This window comes from Mesoplodon bidens (assembly GCF_964165515.1).
Source record: "Mesoplodon bidens genome assembly, chromosome: 1".
Taxonomy (NCBI): domain Eukaryota; kingdom Metazoa; phylum Chordata; class Mammalia; order Artiodactyla; family Ziphiidae; genus Mesoplodon; species Mesoplodon bidens.
The window spans coordinates 208,189,982-208,213,681 of record NC_138176.1 but is presented as its reverse complement, the minus strand read 5'-3'; the positions used below and the strand labels follow the sequence as shown (position 1 = coordinate 208,213,681).

Below are 23,700 nucleotides of genomic sequence, written 5' to 3'. Positions count from 1 at the left end.
TGTTGACTGAAGGAATCCATATAGAGTCACATAAACACAATACCATAACATTTAAGACATTGCATTGCAATGACTCATTTAGAATACCAAACTTTCATAAACGCCATCTCGTAGCTACCATGAGACAGGAATCTTAGTAGATTCTATTGATTGTAGAAACTATTTAGTGGGTGAGATAACTGAGTTTAAGGATCATCAAACGGTTTGCCCAAGATCCGACAGCTAAGCAGTGGAAGAGCTATTTGAACTCCTATTTTCTGATTTCTGAGCCTTGGTGAGTAACCACTGTGCATACTGCCCATAACCTGTTTTTCTCTGTCTCTCTCACTTTTCTCCACTCTCGGATAAAAGGCAGGAGCTGGTGTTATTAATCTTTGGAAGCCCAGGATGCTTGGATAATAAAGAGTGCTCAATAAATGATTGCCGCAGGAATAAACCCAGGACTCCGGCTAATGGGTCCAGCTCTCTTTTTCCTACACCACGGTCCATTCAGAGCGCAGGAGGTGGCATTTAAGAAGGTAGAGGAAGACTGAAATCTCTAAGGTACAGCAATGCTTCAAACCATTTAAACTAACGAAACTTATTCTACGTTGTCAGTAACGTATGTAAGAGCAATTTTGCTTCTTGAATGTGGCTTAATGAAGACAGAATTTGCTGGTGGTTTCCTATGCACCTGATGCCTAAGCAAGTACTCAGTGTCCTGTGCACAGCGCATGGTCTACAGACTCACGCATGATTTAAACTTGACCCAGGGAGCCAAATCAGTCAGTACTGAGGCTCTCCTCCACCTGCCTTCCAACTGAGTTTGCACCATGGTCCTGGGTCCATAGGCACAGCCACTAGTCCTGGGTCCACACTGGTTTTCTAACAAGAGATCCACATCCCAGGCTGAGGTCAGGGGCCCTGTCACGTCCAGAGGCTTTGCTGTTTCTGTTCTTGCCTTAGAAGCAGGATTATTTGGAAAGACTGGGGTCCTGCACTGCAGAATCTCCTCTCAGAGCCTCTTTCACTGACGTCTCCCTCTACCCAGCCCATCCCATTCTCCCCTTTTTTTTTTTTTTGTTTTCTGGGGAAAATTTTGTCCCCTTTCCTTCTTATTTCAGACTAACTCCCTGGCATCTCTGTCTCTCCAGATCTCCTAACATTATCTTTCTGATAACCTCAAGTTTGTACCAAAGGCAGAAAATCACCTGCTTTCCACTTTGAAAAGAAATACGAAGGGCCTGGTTTTTAGCTTGGAGTCGGGAAGAAGGGAAAACTGCAGAAAGTAGAGCGTAAATTCATATTTCAAAAATATTCTACCGCAATGCTTTTTGAAATAATGCATACGTGGTTTTGACATATCACCACCATGGTCAATTATAATTGTTAGTTTGTAGGGGGATTTCTATGCATCTTTCCAAGGGCAAATCCCCGTGTCATCTGCCCACGAATAGCTATTGAGACATTTCTCTGCAGGGCTTCTAGGAGGGGCAGCTCATAGCTCAACTACATCACAGGTTCTCTGTCCTGCAGGAACTACATGAATGCTCCTAGAAAAATACGTTTTATTTAAAACTACGCATTAGGCGTGGGAATTTCTTTGTTACAAATATCTCCAAAAAACTAGTATGGACTTCGACATATAAGTGGAATTATAACGATGTAATAACCACTCATTGAATTTGAATAGCAACACAAAACCCTTTTGAAATGCATTCCCATGAAGGTTCGCTCGTTGTCCTACAAGTCTCAGATCAAATATTACTGCCCCAGGGAGGCCTTTTCTGACCACTCTCTCTAAATAAGTTCCTCCCTTCTCTACCCTTTACTTTATGTCCTTCACAACAGTTTTGCGATCGGAATTAGCTGCATGGCAGGCAGAATTCTAAGATGACCCTCAAAATTCCCACACGCTGGGGTGTGAGTTCTGTGCAATCCTCTCTCTTTGAGTGTAGGCGAGACCTTTGACTATGATGGACTATCACTGCTGTGATTGCTGGTCAGTTAACTCAGAGTCATTCAGAAGTCAGATGACCTGGTTAGGCCTGACCTAGCCAGCGGAGCCTGTACAAGGGACTGGGCCCCTCCAGAAGTCAGAGGGACCTGAAGCCCGAGAGGCCCTATGGGAATGGCCAAGTGCAAAGGAGCCGTGGTAGCAAGAAAACAGGAGCCTCAGTCCCACAGCTGCAAGGGACTGAGTTCTTCCAACAAGTGAACTTGGGAGAGAACCCTTGACTCCCAAAAGGAGTGCAGCTTAGTCAGCAGCTTTATTGCAGCCTTGGGAGACACGGAGCAAACCCCAACACGCTCCTACGTCGCTTTCCCCGTCAGCGGGTATGCTTATCGCCTCAAACTAAGCTTATAAAAGCGAAACAATCGACACAGTGTTTTCACACGAACTCTTGCTATTACTATGTTTGCTTTTAAGGCTCTCAACCGATGGCATCATACACGCTTTCCTTTGTAAATCATATTATTATCATATCTCAAGGTTAATAATATTTACAGAGGTCGAGAAGAAGCCTATACTTACCACCTGGTTACAAGAAAGATAATAAAATAAAAATATTATACTAAAGAAATACAGTACTTTTAATTAAAAAAATTAGATCAAGCACTAAAGGTAAATTTGGAATGGTGTATTATTACAGACGTATTGATACTTATTTAAATAAGGACCAAGTATAAGTTTAAATTGCAGGAGCAAATCCTTGAGCAAAATGCGTACAGCTAGCTTTCAGTTTCTCTCTTCTCTCTCTTGTCATTTTTCACATAATGGAAACCTGTTATTAAAGTGGAAATTAAGTTAATTGTATATAGTTTCCTTTTGATACATATTATATGTATCATACATGCACATAATCTTCATGACGCTGCTGTAAATCTTTTAGCCTTCATATGGTTTCCCTAAGGCATTTTTCTTAAAAAAGTCCTCTCGGTTTTGAATTTTTTCCTCTGTTACAGACATGCTACCATATACCAAGATACTAATGTGTTATGAAAAGAAAAAAATTATTTTCTTGATACTGTTCAAAATGTCTAGGATTAAAGGTATCATAACTATTTATGATTCTGCTCATTATAATCTTAACTATTTCTCTCTGTACCAAAACCACCTTATGTGAAAAATATGTTACTGCCATTTTAAACTCCATGTAGAGCTTAGTTATGAATTCTGATCTACTGAGTCATTAGAATTTTCTTCTAAAGTAAATAAGATTCTAACAGTAATGAAGTATTTTATGGGAGTACTTAAAGATCATGAATCGGGGAAAGTGGAAATCATGAGTTCTTCTCATCCACCTTTCACACTCTTCTCCTACTGAGGCTTTCTCACGAGTCTTCCATTCTCAAAGAATATTCTTGGAGAACAACAGATGCCAGGAATTGTAAGGAAAGGAGAGGAATGGGGAGAAAAAAATAAAAGCAGAAACTGGCCAGGCACAATTTAAATCCTGAGGGCATGTGCCATGTTACTTAATTTGAGCTGCATGATGCAAAACAAATCAAAAATTATCCGCAAGTTGGCAAAGCCTGCCGAAAGTACAACGCGAGGAAGAAACAGAGTTAGCAGGCAGCAGATTTAAGACATGCCTGTTGAGGTGCTTTGGAGAAAGCGAGCTGCGTGACCCCCATTCTCAAACATAAATAAACTCCAAACAGACTCATTTGCCACGAAGGATGAAATGTGGAGGTGCTGTGGCGCCGGGGCCTCTGCCTCTCCAGGGCTCCTTCCCTCAAGTCAGTCTGGTGGGTTTCTGCATCCCAAAGTTGTCCCTATGCAAACAACAGGTTGAATATTGTAGGTGTGGGTTATTAAAGTGTCCCTGGGACAATGGCGGTCTGTGTCCCATTTGTAACGCTTGGATTAATCTTTGGAAAGTGCACACAAAATGTGACATGATGTTGGCTTCCAACATTATTCAGTCTGCATAGCAGCAAATCCTGCCCTGTCTCCCTGGAAATAAAACTCTGCAGACGTTATCGCTGCCATGTAAAAAGGAACCTATCATTTATGCTCGGGGTTAGGGACAACCTGATAGAATTTCTGCTAGTTTGATTGTATAGTTTGGAGAGGCATTTATGAGGAAAACAAATTGTATTCTGTCATCTTCTTCACAGCTTCCCTAAGAAAATCTGCAACCAGGTAAATCATATTATTATTTACTTTTCTGCAGATGGGAAAGATCAGAAAGCCTCTATCTTTTTTAAATTTTATTTATTAAAAAATTTTTTTAAGCCTCTATCTTTTAAAGAGAATTCCACATTAGTGTAGGATGAGAAACCAGACCTGGTCCCTGACAAAAGGCAGGATTGTTGACATTTCCCCTCTTCTCACCTCATTTTTCCCCTTTTGATTTTAGAGGCTCTGGAGGAGAGTGCCAAGATGAGAAAACTGGGTGAGGAAAGCCTGCTGAGGAGACTGAGCGTTCATCATATTTCCTTTCCTTTTTCCTGCATCCTTGGAGCTTCTGAAGCTTTGAGGCTCAGCCCCACCTCATTGTTCACCAGAAAATTCTTTTTGAATTATGTGTCCTGTTCACAAAAGTACCCAGTAGCATTGTGGAATTTGGAAAGATGGTCTCTCAAATCATTTTTTTAAATTACAATTCATAAGTATTACAATTTCATAAGACATGTAGAACTAAGATAATAGAAATTCAAAAGGCATGTTAAATTATAGACAACCATCAATAGTGGTTGAAACTCCCATAGAACAAAGTTGGAAAATATTCTCTCTCATTTATGACCAACTCCGAACACAGGAGAAATCGGAAATTGCCTAACAAAATGGAATTAAGGCAAAAAAAAAAAAAAGTCAGGGCATTGTTCTAGAACAGTGGCTTTTAAAGTGTGTTATAGATGAATGTCTTTATTTTTATTATTAGAATACAATTACTCCAACTGTAATTTTTTTTCTTTTTGGTCTCATAGGGAAATAGAGTTTCGTCAAAGCAGGTTAGAAATGGCTTCCCTCAAATTTTATGGTGTAGACGCTTTCTTATACTACTTTTGTTTGTGGATCCATCAAAACACCAAAATAAGTTGAATGTTTAGACTTTGGTCTAGAACAGTCAACCGTTTTCCTCATTTATTGCCTTTTAATAAGTAAATTTCATAAATTTTAAGGTACAAAGTATGTTGAAAATACTGCTTTGATTTTGTTTGGCATATTGGGAATCAGCATAAGGTTTTATTTAGAAAATAATATAATTTCCATAGGAAAAAATAGGTTAAAACAGTAGTTGTAGCAGACTATAGCTAAATGACATATAGCTTGCTTCACAATTTATCTAGAAGAGGTGGGAAAATCTGTGAAACCCGAAGCCCAGTGCTTTGAAATGCCTCCCTGGAGCAGTAGATGTGGTAGTGGATGGAGGATGGCCCGTCCAGCTGGGCACTCATAGGGAGTTCTTGTGAATCCTCCCCTCCCCTCGCTCATTCACCAAGATAACATGGGTCACAGACGGCCTTGTTGTATAGACTCTAAAATTGCATATTGCCTTTTTCTAATGTGTTTTCCTTCTAGGGCTTCAGTTTTCACCTGCAATATATATGTCTACTTGGACCTGGTACCAGGAGTTGCATTGATTTCTGCTGTTTATTCAGCACTTCATTTGGCATCAAAGGTGGGGTGAAAGGAGTAGTGGAGGGTTGCCCAGCATGATTTTTGTCCTGGGCAGGCCAAAGGTAAAAGGAGAAGAATATGGACAGTAGCGTAAATGGGGAAGAAAACGGCCCAGTTCACAATTCTGCATCAACCAACTTAGTTTTCACTTTTCATCTTTGGGATGTAGGTTGCATCACATAACATCACTGTCAGGAGGAACAAACATTCCCACCAAGCGCTGAGAGGTTAGAAAGAGGGTTGAATTAAAATTGTTTATTTTTTTAAATATATTTTTTTATTTTTATTTTTTAAGAGAAAAGTCTTTCTTTTTCTGAAGATTTGGGCAGTAGATTGGGGTTAGGAGGTGTTGTACCAAATTATTGGTATCTGAAAATAATGTGGACAAAATATACTCGTTTCTTTTTATCTTTATTTTCATGCACTAAGAGAAAAACCACATACCCTATGACCACCTAGTCAATTTTTTAGAAAGTACACTCTAAGTCGCTATATTTATACGTTTTAGAAACATCCTCGTAAAGAGAGTAAAAAATAAAATAACCAAAGGACTTAAATGTCGGGCTTACCTACCGCTAAAGAGAAGAATAAAGTACGTTTAAAATAATTTCTTTTTCAAAAGAGGGCTTGAGTCTTTTCACAAAACGCTGTTACTTATGGAAGAACGAGTCAATGTTAAAATCTCTACAAATGGTGCCACAGCGCCACCATCTGGCCTTGTAGAAGACAGCAGGGAGTCGCAACATGATAGAGGAGCGCAAGTTAGTGTTTTCTCTTCCCTAAAGAGCGACTGGAGAAAGAAAAAGAAGGAACTCTCTCAGTGTAGCCCTGCGTTTGTCACTACTTCAGCTAACATCAAATGTCTGTGGTGTCAGAAACTGCCTCCATCTCTTTTTATGTTTCTATTTTAATTTGAAGAATGAACATATTTTTAATGGCACAAACCATAAAAAATGAAAATCTCCCTAATGTTAGCAGTATTTCTTTTCTTTTCCTTTATTGACAGAAAATAGAAAGACCCCGCCCCCCCTTTTTTAAAAGCATTAAAAGCCTGTAATTCAATGTTAGTTTAGTAGAGCTTCTATAAACAGGCTTACCTCCCTGATTTTCAGCTTGTCTTTGGATATGGTTTTTTATAATGTTGCTGAAGCTTCTTTGAGCTCTTAAAGCTCAGAGATGTTTAAGATAAAACATATTTTAATATATAATCAGAAGACCAATTTGACCTTGAAGGCATGGTGAGATAATTTAATGCATATTTAAAAGCTTGCTTTCTTTGGAATAAAATTTTTACTTCTAAAATTTGAATGTTTTAAGAAATATATGCATTTTTTAAACTTTCTGTTGCAGTTTCACAACACTGTACACAATTTCTAAGCAGCAGAGTGGTGTATGTATTTTCATTTTGACATCTCTTGGCTTCCATAGAATTGTCTTGAAAGATTGTCTTAGCTAAGAATTGTCTTAGCTTTCACCATATTTTTCACTCTATTAGCAGGTGCTTTTATTAATTAAAAGATATTATTATATTAAACAGAAATATGTACAGAATAATAACATTGTAAGACTATTTTGAGCCTACTGTGAATGAGGAAAGGGTTTCAAGTGCTTTCCATTTAATATCAGACATTAAATTCTTTCAGGATACTATGAAGAATGTCCTATTACTATCTTCATTTTATAGATGAAAAAATGAAACACAGAGACACTGAGTAACTTGCCTTGGGTAACACAGCTGACAAATGATGGATTTGAACCCTAGCCTTTAGACTCAATGTCTTTGATGATGCCACTAACCTGTTTTCTCAGGATACCAGTAGTCTCAAAATATTTAAAATTGTCACTTTAGATACTTATACTGAATTATCCATGCTCATTTTATTGTAGTGTATTCTAAAAAGTAATCAAGGGAAATCGCTGTTTATATTTTGATTATTTATAAGGAAACTGTTCAGTTTTTAAATATTTGTTAAAATGTTTGGAATTTTCTAAAATTCTCTAGAGGTTCAAATTCTCATATTTTACCAATTTTGGAAAGTCTGTGCATATTTAAGTTTTATATAATAATTAGCCTCCAAAACTGCTCTTAAACTGGTCTTATTTGAATTTTTTAAAAATATAGTACAGTATGTCCCATATTATTCTAATGGGGATAGAAAAATATGGGGCTATATAGAATGTTTTACTGTAATTCCAGTCAATGTTTTATGAAGAAAATTGGAAAAATGTGACATCAAAAATATCATAAGAATGTACTTTTTTGTGCTGTATGTGGATTGGAGAATTGATTTTTACCACGATCATGTTGGGGTCACTGGGTATGTTCCCTTTTAGTATATGAGATAGGAGGAAGCATTAGCTCAACATCAACCTAACAATTTTATGAAGTGAAGTCATCACTGGAACCTTTAGCAATTTCTTTATTAAAAGCCCCTAATTGTTAGTTGGTGTGGAGCTTGGATATTATCTTCAGTATTTCTAAGTATTTTTACATGTAAATATGGCATTACTATTTTTACTAATTTCCTATTGTTTAATAATAGCTAATTTAGATGAAATTCAAAAACAAACATTTAGACTAGCAATTAAAAATCATGTAATGGTTATTTACTGAAAATTAGAATTATAGACATTTTAGGTCATCTAGCATTTGCACTTTGTTGACTCAGATTTTTGCCCAGTATTATTATTATCCATGTGTTTTAGCTATTACTTGGAAGGTAGGACGGATAGGAGGAGGAGAAAGATTGTGAAGGGAGAAAAGGTGATTTCTTTGTTCGCCAAGGACACAGATACAGAATAATACAAAGACAATTTGTTCTTCCACTGTGTGGTCAAGGAACAGTTCAATTCAGGGCACCTTGAAGGCTCAGCCTGTTTCTCTCCAGAACCACCACAAGAGGGCGGAGATGCTGATTGTCTTTCAGCAGAACTGTGAGAAAACAGGTTTTGGATTTCTTTTGTGTATATGGTACACCTTATATTAGCACACTGATACTGATTTAAGTAATGCACTAAAGATTTTCCTTTTGGGCATAAGTTTTTTTGACAGAATTAAGTTGCGGTATTGTTACTCTATCCAACAGGAAGCCACTAGATTAATTATCCTCAAATGTCCCTTAGATCATATAATTTGGATACACAAAAATTTCATTGCCCATTGAATGACTTTCCATCTTCTTATCCTGATGCTCTTATCTTTCTATCCTGAGACTTCAATTCTGAATGTTTTGGCTAAACCCAGGTTCTACATTTTCAGTGTTTTGCTGAATATATCCACCTGGATATTTTACCTTCATTTCAAATACCATATTTTAAAAACCAAATATCTCCTTTCACTCCATGTATAAACTATTCTCCCTCAGTCTACTGTTCTTCCAAATAGCCATCTCTGAATCTGTCATGATGTTTGAGTCTTTCTTCCCTTTCTGCAGCTAAGTCAGCATTGGTAAATATGTGTGTGTATTTCCCACTTCAGCTTAAATCTCACCATGAAAGGCCTTGTTAATCTCCTGACATTCAGTCATTCAACAATTACTCTCCTTATGCTAGACACTGTTTCAGGCACTGAGGAAAGAGCCTGCCCTCAATTTGTTTACATTCAAGCAGAAGGAGAAAGACAATACCAGGTCAGTAAATTACTTAGTGTGTTAGTATACGGCACATAGTAAACCATACACCATACGTTCTATGAAAATGAACTGAGCCATGTAAGAGGAGATGGGAAGTGTTGGAAGAAGGGGTCATAACTTTTCTCTCTTTTTTTGCGGTACGCGGGCCTCTCACTGTTGTGGCCTTTCCCGTTGCGGAGCACAGGCTCCGGACGCGCAGGCTCAGCGGCCATGGCTCACGGTCCTAGCCGGTCCGCGGCATGTGGGATCCTCCTGGACCGGGGCACGAACCCGTGTCCCCTGCATCGGTAGGCGGACTCTCAACCACTGCGCCGCCAGGGAAGCCTGGGGTCATAACTTTAGGTAGGATGGTTTGGGTAGGTCTCACTGACCCTAGATTTTAACCTCATAATTCTTTTTAATGTTGTGCTTTAGACAGAACCTTGTTTATCGTCCTTGATCTAAGCCATCACCAAATTCTATTGATTTTCTCAGAAAAATCAATGTGCTTTCATTTTCACTTGGACTGCTTTTTGTCTTGTTTAGCCTCAAGACTACAAAGCCTCCTAACTTGACTCTGTGCCTCTGTGGCTGTGAGAGCAGAAGCTAAGCAAAACTGTTTGCATGTGGCCCTGTGATAAGCCAGTGGGTTGTGAGTGGATGTGATGAGTGCTACTTCTAGAGCCGGTGCATTAAAACTCCCACAATCCTCCGTGTTCTCTCCCTACTTGTTCTGCAAGCTGGATGCAGAAGGTCCATAGGAGGCTCCAAAGTCCTGGGGCATGAGGGCCACTGGATACACGCAAACCCGGTCCTAAAGCACCAGATGGAAGACAACCCTCTCCTGGTCTTTATATGAGTGAAAAATAATCTATGACATTAAGCCCCTGAGATTGGGGGGAGGTATTTTTTATAGCAAGTAGCATGATTTACCCTAATTAATATGGCCTCCTTCTATACTTCTTAGACCACTGGGACACCCCATTAAGATGAACGTTTTTTTTAGTAACATTGAGTCATTTCTCTGCTGTTTATTCATAATTAGGTGAAATCTGCAGCTGTGGTTAAATCCAACTCTGTCTTCCTATGGCTAAACAGAAGCTGCTGAGAATGATAAAAAAAAACCCTTACAACTGAACAGAACTTATCGTGGCCTCCAACCTCAGCTGAGCCCTCAAAGCTGTACACCAGTCCAACTGTGTTGCTCTAGCGACCTCTCCATTCCTTATTCTTCTAAAATCTCTGACACATGACCCTCACAGTGATTTGCTTTCTCTATCTTATGAAAACTAGACTCCAACAGGGTTCTTCTCATCCTACTATCGAACAAAGACATTTACTTGCATTCACACTCATCCTTTCACCCTGTCATGCAGTTACAGTAAAATATGTATCCCTTCTCCTATTGAAAACTAATCATGTCCTGGATCTCGTTCCTTTTTGCCTTTTGAATACCCCACTTGCTACTGTACTCTCAACATTGACCTCACTCCTGGTTCCTTCCTCTTGCATTTAAATGTGTCTCTCCTGTCCTGGAAACAGACGCCCTCCTTGGATCCTATTCTCTCCCCCGGGTACAGCTCCATTTTTCTCCTCTCTTTCATTACCATATTCCTTGGAAGAACAATGTATATGCCCTTCCACTTACTCTTCCTCCGACTGCGGTCTGGTTTCAGCCTCTCCATTCTCCTGAGCACTTTTCTTGCCAAGATTGGGAGGCCCTTCATGTTACTAATTCTATTGGGTGCTTTTCCTTCTCTGAGTGGCATGTGACAATATTGGCCACTCTCTACGAAACACTGTCTTTCCATGACTTCTGAGGCTACTTGCTCTTATAGTGTTCTGCCTTGATCGTTTAGCTAGTACACTCTTCCGTCTTTTGATCAAATGTTCGTCTTCCTCAGGGTTCTATGCCCAGATCTTATCTTCTGCTAACTAGACCCTCTTACTCCTTGGATGATTTTGTTACGTCTCACGATTTCACTTATACTAAATACTTCAAAAATTACCTTAAGCCCAAACCCAGGCCCATTTCTGCCACAACTCTCTCTAGAATCTTTCCACCTCCATCTTTCCCTGCTGCTACTACCAGACACTAGGACTCTACTTTGATTGCAACTTGAAGTTCCTAACTGGTCCACCTTTCTCAGATCTTGTCCTACTCCAAAACTTTCTCCTAGGGCAGCTCAAGTGATTTTTAAAATAAAAATATGGGGTTTCCCTGGTGGCACAGTGGTTGAGAGTCCGCCTGCTGATGCAGGGGACACGGGTTCGTTTCCCAATCCGGGAAGATCCCACATGCTGCAGAGCGGCTGGGCCCGTGAGCCATGGCCACTGGGCCTGTGCGTCCAGAGCCTGAGCTCTGCAACGGGAGAGGCCACAACAGTGAGAGGCCCGCGAACCGCAAAAAAAATAATAATAAGAAGAATATGACCAGGTCACTACTCCACTCTAAACACTTTAATGGCTCCCTCATGTTGTCCAGAATTTTATTCCTTAAAAATACAAATTCTTTAAAGTGGCTTATGAAGCATTTCAAGGCCCGCTTCCTACCGCTTCATTTTATTCTCTCCATATTCTCCTTTGCCTCTAACTTCCAGCTCAGGCTACTTCTTTCAGTCCCTGGAACTAATCTTGCCCTTTGGCTTCAGGTCTGCGTCTATGCTGGTCACCTTGTGTAAACGACCCTGGTCTCCTCTGCCTGGTTGACTCTCAGTTTTCCTGTACGTCTAGCCTGGAATCCCAGCAGGGGAGCTTTCCCACCCCAGCTCCGGGGTTTGCAAATCACTTTGTATTTCCATTACAACAGCACTTACTGCAATTTATTGTCACTGCCTGTTAAATTGTCTGTTTTCCCCAGTAGACTGTAAACACCGTCATATTTCTAATATTCCCAGATGTTCAAAATGGAATAGATTGTAAACAGGATGAGACTCAAACATTAGGTCGGTAGTTGGGTTTGATGTTTATAGCTTTGTGGTCTTAAGTCCTTACTGCTCTTCATGGGCCATGTGTTGGATCTTTCTCAAATGCACCTTGTGCTTTCCTCCTCTGTGAGCTGGATTATATCTTTCCCTTTACCTAAGAATGTCTTTCTCTACTTTATATTTGTAGAAATTATACTCTTTTTGAAGCCCAGTTCCAAAACTGTCTTCTCCACCAAGACATTTTATCACCCTGTTGAGAAAAGATCTTGCCTTTTTTTGAATTCACAAAACATTCTGGACTATTTTTAAGTTCTTATACTTATAGTACTTATAGTATATAATTTAAAATCACTGTATTTAAATAAAAAGCTTTCTAGGGGAGAATCTTCTCTCCCTTCTCTGGATTCCTATAATAAGTTGCATCATTGTGGTGGAACACATTATACGCTGCCTTATGTGGCAGTTACGCATACACATGACATCTCTTCGTAATAGCTTTGGGAGTCTTGCCTGTTTATACGTACTGCAGTACATAGCGTCTTGTCATGTATATAATGAACTCTCAGAATATAATTGTTGAATGTATCAACCAACCACCTTATCTTCTGTTTGTCTCCATAAATCCCCCTCTTTCAAGCCAAATAGCCTTATTCCCGGTCCAATACTTGTCAAGTGTATTTTCCCATTTCATCTTTGCACATTGCTTTTACAGCCTACATTCATATCTCTAATTGTCAAAATCCTACCTCTTTGGCTCAAATATTGCTTCTTTGTGAAGGCTGCCTTAGTGCTTCCTGCCTGAAGAGATTCTTGGCTAAGGTGCTTGGCCTTGGGTTAGTGGGCCATAGAAATACCATGAAAATATTAAATCATGGAGCTACCTGACTTGAAAAATCACTTAGTAAGATTACCTAGTAGGGTGGGTAGGAGGGAGGTGAGCTGGAAAAGAGCAACACTTGGGAGACCTAGTGTAGTGTTTCCAGACAGAGGCTAACATGTACTTAAACTTGTCTAGTAGCTGGTAGCTGTAGGGCTTGGAAAAAGGGGGTCAGGTAGTGGAACATTATATAAGCTGACTCCATAGGGTTTGTTTTTCTAATGTTTCCACTTAAGGAATTCTAAGAAAGAGAGGAAGGAGACCAGAAAGTTCGCTGACACCATTAGCAGAGATAAAGAGGGCAAGCAGAAGGTTGGACAGGTTTGCTGGTTTTTGCACAGACTCTGGTGGAGATGCTAATTTTGCAGGGTTTTTCTTGGAATCTGTTTACGTTTTCTAGGCAACTATGCTGCATGCATTATTTATATTCATCTTTTATGAATATTTTATTTACTGCTTGAAATTTCTGTATCAAAAGTATATCAGCTAGTGAGGACCAGTTGATTTTTCTGGAACCCCATAGGGTACAAAGCCTCTTGCAGCCCTGAGGGACTAGAAAATGGCCCCCTCCCTCCCATCTCTCTTTGATCCAAGGAGCAGTCCATTGTGGTGGAAGGGCATGAGTTTCCGAGTCAGAGAGATGTAGGTTTGAATTCTGGCTGGGTCACTTACTAATTGTATGTTCTTGGCCAAATTACTTAACTTTTCAGAGTTTTAGATTTTGTTTCGTTTGTTTTGTTTGTGAACTGTTCAATTAGCATCTGCAATAGCAAATTTGCAGAGATATTATGAGAATCGAGTGAAACACGTGTATGGAGCTCAGCCCTGTGCCTAGCACATAGTCGGCATGCCCTCCCTCCCCATGGGTGCTATGCTTAGAAGAACATAAATATTGGCCCGCAAAGGATAGGAATTGTGGCAGAAATTGGCAACTTAATTTTGAGATGAGCATGGATTAAATTTCCCCACATTTTAAATAATTCTAGCTGAAGATATATCCTATGTATTTTATTTAGTGTGATTTGGAAAATGCCTCTGCAAACTACCTTGAAATCCTTACACTGTGTAGATGTTTAATACAACCTGTGTATGCAATATGTGTACTATTTCCTTTTCGAGGAAAGAAAGATTATTGTATACATGTGTGACTGTGATTTATGGCTTATATTTTTAAAATGAGACTGGAGCAAGAGTAAATTGCAGAGAATTATATTCTCAAACAATTTGAACAACAGGTTTTACCAGAGTTATTCTAAATTTATAAAGGCACATACTACCGATTTCTGGTTTTGTATTTGATAAAAGGCATTTTTTTCCTTAGACTTGGGAAATCACCTTTGACCTCTTAAAAGTGAACCATTATCATAACCTCAGTGTTGAGAGATAGTTAAAGCTGGCAGACAACATCTTGAACAAAATTAGTCTTTTTGATGGCACCTGCTTGGTGAAAGCTCGCCTTTTTTTTTTTCTTTTAAACACCCAAAAAGGATAGGATTGGTGATGAGTATTTCATACCTAAATTTTTATTCTCTTATAGTTCACTTAACTGTGTTAGCGATGCTTTCTGAACTCTCTTGAAATAGAACTAAAAGCACACAGCAATCATGGGAACCAAGCACAGTTGGTTCCACAAGTATTTGATTTGACTTATGGTGCCAAGCACACTGGCAGGTGTTTCACAGAGCAGGTGTTTGTAATGTTTGGGCTAATTTTAGTTTGTTATTTTTATAAGACAAGCCTGTATTTAGAACATTATGTTTGGATTTCTGTTCAGGTATGTCTTCCCCATGGTTGTTCTAGCCAGCCTAATACAAGGGAACTTTACTCCAGGTCTTTCTCTCTTTAGGACTTTGGAGATATCGGGTCTATGTCAAGCCGCCATTATGGTATTTGAGTCCCTGTCACTGTATCATAGTTTGGTCAATTTTGGGTATTCACTGTGTGGGCAACATGATAAATGTCATGTGAGAAAAAGGGATGAAGCTTGTTCTGTAGCGTTTCAAAGAACCGATAGGGGGCAACTTTTGACACTATCCAAAGATCAACTGTAAGAAGAATAATCTAACAATTAAGCAATTAAAATTGTTGAATGCTACAGTGGGTTGCCTCAGAAGACATCTGAGTTGAGGTCTTGGTCATCTGTCAGTAATGCGTCATTCAGAAGGTGAGGGAAATAGTCATCGGAAGTTGAATATGTGAAGAGATCAAAGCAGAGCGCTCTGACTGAAGCCCAGAGGGCCGCATCCCCAGAAATCCTGAGGAAAACCCTGAGGAACCTGGGGAGCACAGGTAAAAAGCCATGGGCTCTACATGATGCCTCAGGTGCCCTCCACCTGTGAAGAACCCAGCATTCAAGCTTCACGTGAAGGAGAACAAACAGTTCTCAATTCTATGATGTCTTCTACTTCAACCTCCCAGCTTAAGAAAAAATGAAGATTAACAAAAGAAAAAAAATATTCTTCTGACTTCAGCGCTTTTTGGTAAATTTTATTCCACTTTTCTCGCATATAAATTTGAAAAATCAATCATATTTGATTTCTTTTTCTCTTTTATACTCTATCTTCAGTTAATCATTACGTTCTCTTGATTCTTCCTTCAGAATGTATCTACCATCTGCACCGTCCTTCCTTTTATTTTGGGCTACCACAGAGTTCAGGTCATACCTGAACTATTGCACACGTGTTTTAATTGGTCTCTTTTCCGTTCCACTCCATGAATTACTACCAGCTTAATCTTTTTAGACCACCTCTTTAAGAGTCTGTTTTTCCTTCAGTGGAAAGCTTCAGTGGCTCCCCAATGCCCACGATGGAAATCTCCAACATGCCAAGGTCGTGAGCCTGTGACCACCAGCTGATGGTTCAGGCGCTGAAATTCCAATGGAGGAGTGGCCGGAAACCGGCACCATGTGCCACTTTCCCATAACCTTCAAAATGGGGGCAAATATTTAGGCCCAAGGGAGGGTGGGAAGGTGGCAGCACTTTGATCCCAAGACTGATTTACATCTAGCTTTGTAATCAACCTCTTAGATTAGTAACAAGCATTCTACTTTGTTCAAAACATTCCAATGGTTTCCCATCTCTTGCCGAATAAAAGCCCAAATCCTCATGGCCTCCTGTAAAGCCTTATAAGTGGGTTCTGTGCTACCTTCTGAGCTCTCGTCCTACCCTCTCTCCCATCACTCATTCTGGTTCAGCTACACTGATTTTCCTGCCATTCTTCAAATATGCCCAGCACGCTCCCACCTGAGAGCCTTTGTACTAGCTCTTCCCAAAGTCTGGAATGTTCTTTCCCCAGAGAGCAACGTGGCAAACTCCTCCACTCCCTTTAAAGCTTCAGTCAAATGTCAACTTATCAGTGAGGCCCCCCCTACCTACCTTATTTCAAATAGCAAATCCCCACTTTCACTCTGGCCTTCCTAGTCCTCCTCTTTGTTTTCCTCTGCAGCACTTATCATCTAATAGACGACGTACTTTACTTATTTATCCTGCTTATTGTCTATCTCTTCCAGTTGATTGTAAATGCCATGAGGGCAGAGATTTCTGTCTTGTCTACTACTGTATCCCCAGCACCTAGAATAGTGTCTTGCACACAGCAGAACCTCAGTGAACATATGTCGAATACATGAATGAATGAATGAACTGGATATAGTGTAATCTCTTGAGGCCAGCCTACAGGCTTCCCACAGCCTCACCCGAGCTTTAGTTCCTGATACTTCCTGACATGAAACCCACATTCCAGACATCGTGGGCTACTGCCCCTCTGAATATTCTCTCCCGTTCTTGTGCTTTGATTGCACCGTACCCTCCACTTGGAGGCCCTTGTGCATTCTTCTGACCTTTCCTCTATGATTAGGCTAAATTTCTACTTACTCCATGAAACCATGTCAAGCCATGCAGCCTCATTCTTCTTCTCTTCTCATGGAATATTTTCTCGATAGCACTCATTTGACAATTAAATGTACTGTGTATCATAATATTTCATATTCTTGTCTTCTGATGTTATTTAAACCATGAGTCTTTACTCAGCTTTTCAAATGTGCATATTTTGTCTCTCCAGCTTTGGAAGCTGTCTTAGCAAAGTCCGGCTGTAAGTGAAGAGAACATGGGCAGAGCTCCAGCCCAGGGGCCCACCCCACCACCCTGATTGACGAGGGCACCAGTAACTCAGCACCCTGGAACCCTTGCTGACCCAGGAGTGTGCCTTGGCATGCTATTTAGGAAAGCTCTGTCTTAGGTGCCTTGCTCATAGTAGGTGCTCAGGTAGTGCTAGTCAACGGACTGATTGATCTTGTGTGATTGTTTTGTTCCTAATATTCTCTCTGCAGGCTTACTAAAGTTTATATCTATGTACTAACACTCGTTTTTTAAAAAGAGACACAAAATCGTTATTATGGAGTAAGAATTAAAAACTTCATTTAGCGATGATGAACAGGAAAGAATTAAAATATATTCTTTGTTGGTGATTGAGCAGTATTATAGGACTTACCATGTTAACTGGACACACCAAAAGCTTTGGAGACTACACGTGTGAGAGTTGCTCAGATGATGAGCAATTATTTTTACCATGACATTTCCATGGAGAAATCAGAGTGAGCAATAAGTTTTAAAATGCTTAGTTTTGCAGAATTGAATCTGGAAGGCCCAATTACATGTCTATCTTGCTGCACTGCTTCTTTTTAATTTTTATTCTTAATATGTTCACTTAGAAAGAAGTATTATATTCATTACAAACCATTAAGTGTGAATGAAATTTCTGCATTTGATATCTAATGTCAATTACGTCAATTAGATATATGACGCAGCTCTACTTCATCTAACAACTAATGTTCAAAGTGTTTTTTAACATCACCTATGGAAGTATTTGAGCATATTAAGTATTAATAACTATTTTTAGAATGGAAAAGTCAAGCTAGACAGCTGGGGACGGGACACCTTTATTTTCAACTTAATTTTACAGTGCTTTGATTTCTAAAAATAAGTTTTATAGCCAACTTATATAAATGGATATTAATAGAGGGCTAGCATTAACTTGAAAGTCAACTATAATATAATTCTGAAGAGGAATTAAATATCACCTATCAGCTCCTTATTTACCTAACATGAAATAGCTATAGGTACCCCTTGCCTCATGAAGAGGGTGTGATTCTGAAACATTTTATATAACTTAAATTTTTGCAAATTGAACCTTTTTTTTAAATACACATTAGGATAATTCTCAAAGCCCCCCCCCATTATGAACCTTTTGTGCAGTGAATAAGCAAACTGTAATTTGTTTATTGATGTCCAACACTGATGTTTAATTTTTAGAAAATTAAAAATAGCCAGATATAGGCTGTTTGGTTCCTAAAATTTTTCAGTAGCACCAATTTAAAAATAAAATATAACAACTTTAAAAATTAAAGTTTACCTCCTACTTATATTTCAAATCTTGTGGCAGGCAAAATATTTATCGAAAGCAATGTTTTCTGCCCATTCTCTGGTTCTGACATTTTACTGTACTTTGACTTTGTGACATCTGCTTCTCCTTCTAAAGCAGCTGCGATTAAAGCTTAATTAGCTTTTAATTAAGGAAAATTCATGTTGTCTTAAAAAGTTTGTGGATTTTCTATCATATCACAGATAGTTTGAGACTTGGAACATGCTGCTGATTCTGAGGTTGGACTGGATAGAGTTTCTCCGAAAGGAAAAAAGGCCCTCATCCCTCACAAAGGCTAGACTGCTACGTCTATAGCACAACGTAGGTAACATGTGCAGAAGAAAGCCAGTTTCTCGTCTCCACTAGAAGAAACTCCAGAAATGGGCAAAATTAGTCAAAAGATGACACTTGGTCCTAGATATGAAAAATTTTCTCAAATTTGAACAATTTTTGCCTTGTTACTAATATTACATGGAAACAAATGAACACTACTGAAAAGGTAGAAATTAGGAAAAGCCAGGTGAGAAAATGAGAGGCAGCTCATTCAGTCCGTTTCTATCCCCACGGTAGGCTGAATCATTAGGTGGGTTAGCTGCTCCATGCCTCTGGGCAGCTCCATAAAATAGAGCAAAACCACGTCGTTTCTGTTCTTCTGAAAGTATGTGTGGGTTGGAAGCTGTCCTCATGGTGGGCAGCCTGTAAAACACTTTACTTTCATGGGGATCATAGGTCACATTGTATCCTCCGTAGGAATTACCATAGGAATGGTAACTCGGGCCTTATTTGCAATAAAAATAAAAGTTTATGAAAGTTGAAGAGTAGCCTGAATAAGACTTACTGTGTTTGGTTCCTTGGAAGTAAGTTTTTTGAAACCCTATAGCTCTAACACTCACAACGGCTTAGCCCTGCAGGGATAGAAAATGAGGGAATGTGGTGTGTATCATTCTGATGTGGACACCTGAGCGTAGGAGTCACTCTGATGTGGAGTATGCAGGTGTGGATGAGAAGGGGTTAGGTAGCAGTTTGCCTGTGGCTTAGGGTGATTTTCACATTTTTGAAACTTTGGCCTCATGGTCTGGCATTTTGGGAAATTTTCAGGTCTTGTTTGTGGAAGGAATCTGAATCTAAGAAGGTAGACTCAGTCAGCTCATGAGAACTACCAGGATGGATTGGTCCAGTTGGATGGCCCAGGCCCAAAGAGGATGGTACTGTTTTGGGGTGACTAATACTGCCACCTCAGAAAGTCTGTAAGATGGTCTCTGTATCCTGCATGTTGATGAGGGACAAGGAAAGGCCTGGGCAGTAGAACACATCCAGACCCATTAGCAAATACATGTCTTCATTTATGTGATGTGTAACTGCTTAGCACCGTGGCTTTACATAATAGGTTTTCAGTAAACACTAATAGAACTGAATTAAATCTATCAAATCTAAAAAGCTTTATCTCCTAATTTTTCAACGTCAGGTAAGTCATTTCCACCCACGGGAGCTCATATATGCTACCTCATGAGAGGGTGTTTACTAAAATTTGTTGAAATGATTTTATAAAATGTCATAATTGCTAGCCATTTATTAATATCTGACCACAAGGACTGGATAAAGGATTTGTTTTTAGAAATAAAAACACTCTAGAAGGAAGCCTATTTCTAGTGAGCCCACTGTGTTTTATCAATTATCATGAGATGTGTATTTAAGGTTAAAAACCTATGTTTACCAGCACAAAAGTTATTAGCTCTGCTTTATTTATTATATTCATAATCCAGAATGTGTTCCACCATTCCAAAATCCTGATTATGGAATATTTATAATTTGTTATCCAGTGGTGTGGCTTAGAAGGTATTATGTAGGATAAATGGATTGTCTCATCTTTTTTTTCTTTCTAATTGATGAAGCAAAGTACCATTCAGCAAAGTCTATTTTTTAAAGTATTTATTCAGTTGACAACCAATCCCAAACTGAAAGAGATGAAAAATAACATAACTGAGAAAACAACAAATTGCCTGTAGCTTGATGTGTATGAGGAAGAAAGACGCTCTTACAATTTTCTAATATATGATGAAACCAAAGCTGTGCATAAGTTCTGATGTGGTTGAAAGTGAAAACCAGTTCTCTTAACAATTCACCAGTGGAATACATTCGACCTCTGACTGGAATAAACGTTCGTGGACATAAGGGGTTTGTCTTGTTCTGAAATAGCAAGGTTGGTGTAAGTGGTGAGAACCAGGGCAAACAATGGGCTAAAGGAAGTAGCGCCAGGCAGAAGCATGACGGCCTGAATTCTGCCACTAGCTGTGACCTGACGTAGCCTGAGGTGTTCACTTTCCCATCTGTAAAAGGAGCAGTTGAATCAGATGCTCTAACTGGTCCCCCATGAGGAAGGAGAGTTCTAGAGATTTGCAGGCTAAACTTGGCGAGAGAGGAGTAGGTGGAGGCATTGTACTTGAGCCATCCCTACAGTGAATTCACAACCCATTAGGACCTGCGGGGATGTGACTGAAGCATGGTAGAGTTTAAAAAAAAAAAAGACTCTGTTAAGTCTCAGATTGTCAAACATTTGGGCAAGTCACAGCTTCTTAGCATCTTATGTTCTCTTATTTGTAAAATGAGGGAGATGAGGGTCTAGATCTCTACACTTCCTCCTATCCAACATTTAAAAATCACTGGAATTATAGAAAAGCACAGATTTTCATCTAAATTGAATATATTTTCAGATATATATTCACTGAGTGAGTTAAATGCAAGAAGAATTAAATATTGTTCAAATGCAGAAAAGAACACTCTATTAGAAATAATCTTGGAGTCAGTTAATTTCCAAATTAATAGATTCAGCATGATGAATATTTCGCTAACAGCAAAGCAATGATTAATACACAATTCTAAGTTTAATAATTACCCTTAATTGTCTTTTTTTAAAATGTAACAAACACTCATCCTGCTATTATTATAATGGCTGCATTGTTTACATGAAACAGGATAAATCTTTCCCAAAAAAGTGCTCATAGAGACATCCACAAAGGAAAACAAACGTATCGTTGGTTCAAATTGTCTCAAACAGCAGAAAGGCAGTCTTTCATTGGTTTAGAACATCACTTGCTACTGTTTTTAGAGAGCTGCTCATCATGGCATCGTTCTGCTAGTAAAACTTAATGTGTTTTATGCTTTAATTAATTCAAGGTAAATTTTTAGAAAAAGTCAGTTCTATCTGTGAGAGAGTAAGCATTTTCAAATTGTATAGTTAAGACTTCAATGGTATGAGAGCAAGTTTAGAAAACATTTTTATTAGACAAATTCTTTAGACAAATTATACACAGAAAGCTCTGCCACTCATAACTGAGGCCTCCAAAAAGTGGTTTGTGTATTTGTATAATAGGCAATACATCAAAATAGGCCTATTTTAAATATTGTACATGGTTAACAGTTTGTTGATAGCTAAAATCACTGCAACATCTGGTATGTCCCTATATAGCTTGTCGAAAAGACTTTTTGTCTTAAAATCAGAGTCGTGGATGAGATCATGAATGTTACAAGGGAGAACAAGTTGTGCATGCACTTAGATACTTGTTACCCTGGAAACGAAATGGTTTTTGCATGATAAGAAATTTTTCTGCCTTACACAGTAGACAATATTTGAAGATTTAGTACAAAAACAGTGACAGGACAAGATGCTCCCCAGAACAGAATTAGCATCAAAGTATAATAGACCTTAAGAATATACTTTTTAATTTCTCCTAAAGCAAATCACATAGGTTGATTCCTATACCAATCCTAGCTACGGAATGAATTAGATTAAAATAAGTGAATGGCTGTGTGAAAACACAGGATAAGTTCTTGCTTCCTATTTAACTGCATTTTAATTTAAGGATTACAAACAAAGTTCATTCTACATTTCCAACAGGTAAGAAAGCTACCTTAAAAAGGGTTGTGCGCAAAGAGGCACTGTTTTTGTTGCTATCCTTCTATACACTTGGCACTAATGTAAAAAACACATAACTCCTCCAAATAGAACTGAATAAAAAAGGGGCTGAAGTTGAGAGCCCAGTATGGTTGCTGTATTTTCTTCTTTAGGATAATGTATGACAGTAATTAAGGCCACATCAATATTTCTTAAGGGCTCCCATCTCTCCCCAACTACAGCTGTATTGATTGGCTTACTGCTTTGGAAGAGAATTTGTTAACCTTCAGTGATCTACGTTTAAACCCGTATAGAGCTCCCCGTGCTGTGGTGGACGTGGTTCAGCTAATAGCACTTTCCATTTAGATAATTAATTAAAAGTAAAATGATCAAGGTTAGCTTTATACACTGCTGAATAACAAATGCAAAAATCTCTTCAAATGAGTTACATCTAGGAACAAATATTAAATCGCCCTGGATGTTTTAATAACAAAAGTATAAAATATTCTCTGTTGGCAAACAATGCGAGTCAGAATAACATTAAAGCAACCTGCCTTTTCTAACTGAAAAGACCCCCTGCACTATACATAGTTCCTGTATACAACACTTTCGTTTTAAACTAAAGCTTTATTAAATGAATTGCAATAGCAATGGCCTCCTTTGAATATATATACACATTATATAGGTGCATATATATGTATATATGAGATACTAATTTATTTAACACAATAGAGGCTGCTGCCATATGATAAAGTTTACTGTACATAAGAAAAAACTTTTCATACTGTACAATCACATAAAGGTCATATGCACTGTTGCAGTGCAAGAGTAGTTTTAACTGTAGTCTTGACTGGCATATTAATGGCTTTTTTGTAATCCTACAAAATTGCATTCTCATATTATGTGGCCTGAATGGTCTTTAAATTATTCTATAAACACTGCAGGGGTTGCCTTTGGCCCACAGTTAAAAGACACTCAACAGCAGTGGAGCATTGTATGGATGCAGCAGAAGAATGTAAAAAGACTGAAGTTATTGCAATTATATTTTTAAAAATAGAGAAATGTTACAGAAGAGGCCTTTATGTAAAATTAATCCTGCATATACTGTTAGTATACTCAGTGCACGTTTCCTATACTTGAAGTACAGTATATGAAAAGCAGACTAATAGGATCCTAGTATACTACCTTCTGGGGGAATAAATTGAGTAATGAAAAAAAGTGGAGAGAAATGTCCAGGAAGAGAGGGAAGAAAAAGAGAAAGAAACAGAGGATCGAGAGAGAGAGGAGGGAGAAGGTAGAGAGAAAGAACTAGAACTGTTACTAATACTCCTGATTAAAAAAAAAATGTTACATCCATGTTAGTCCCA

The 23,700-nt window shown here is 38.7% G+C and overlaps 1 protein-coding gene across 1 annotated transcript in view; it reads right to left on the bottom strand.

Moving 5' to 3' along the window:
• Positions 1 to 23,700, bottom strand: part of GRID2 (glutamate ionotropic receptor delta type subunit 2) — a gene marked incomplete at its 3' end in the record, with an annotated part of 1,358,095 nt that overhangs the window by 8,826 nt on the left and 1,325,569 nt on the right. The window lies entirely within an intron of this gene.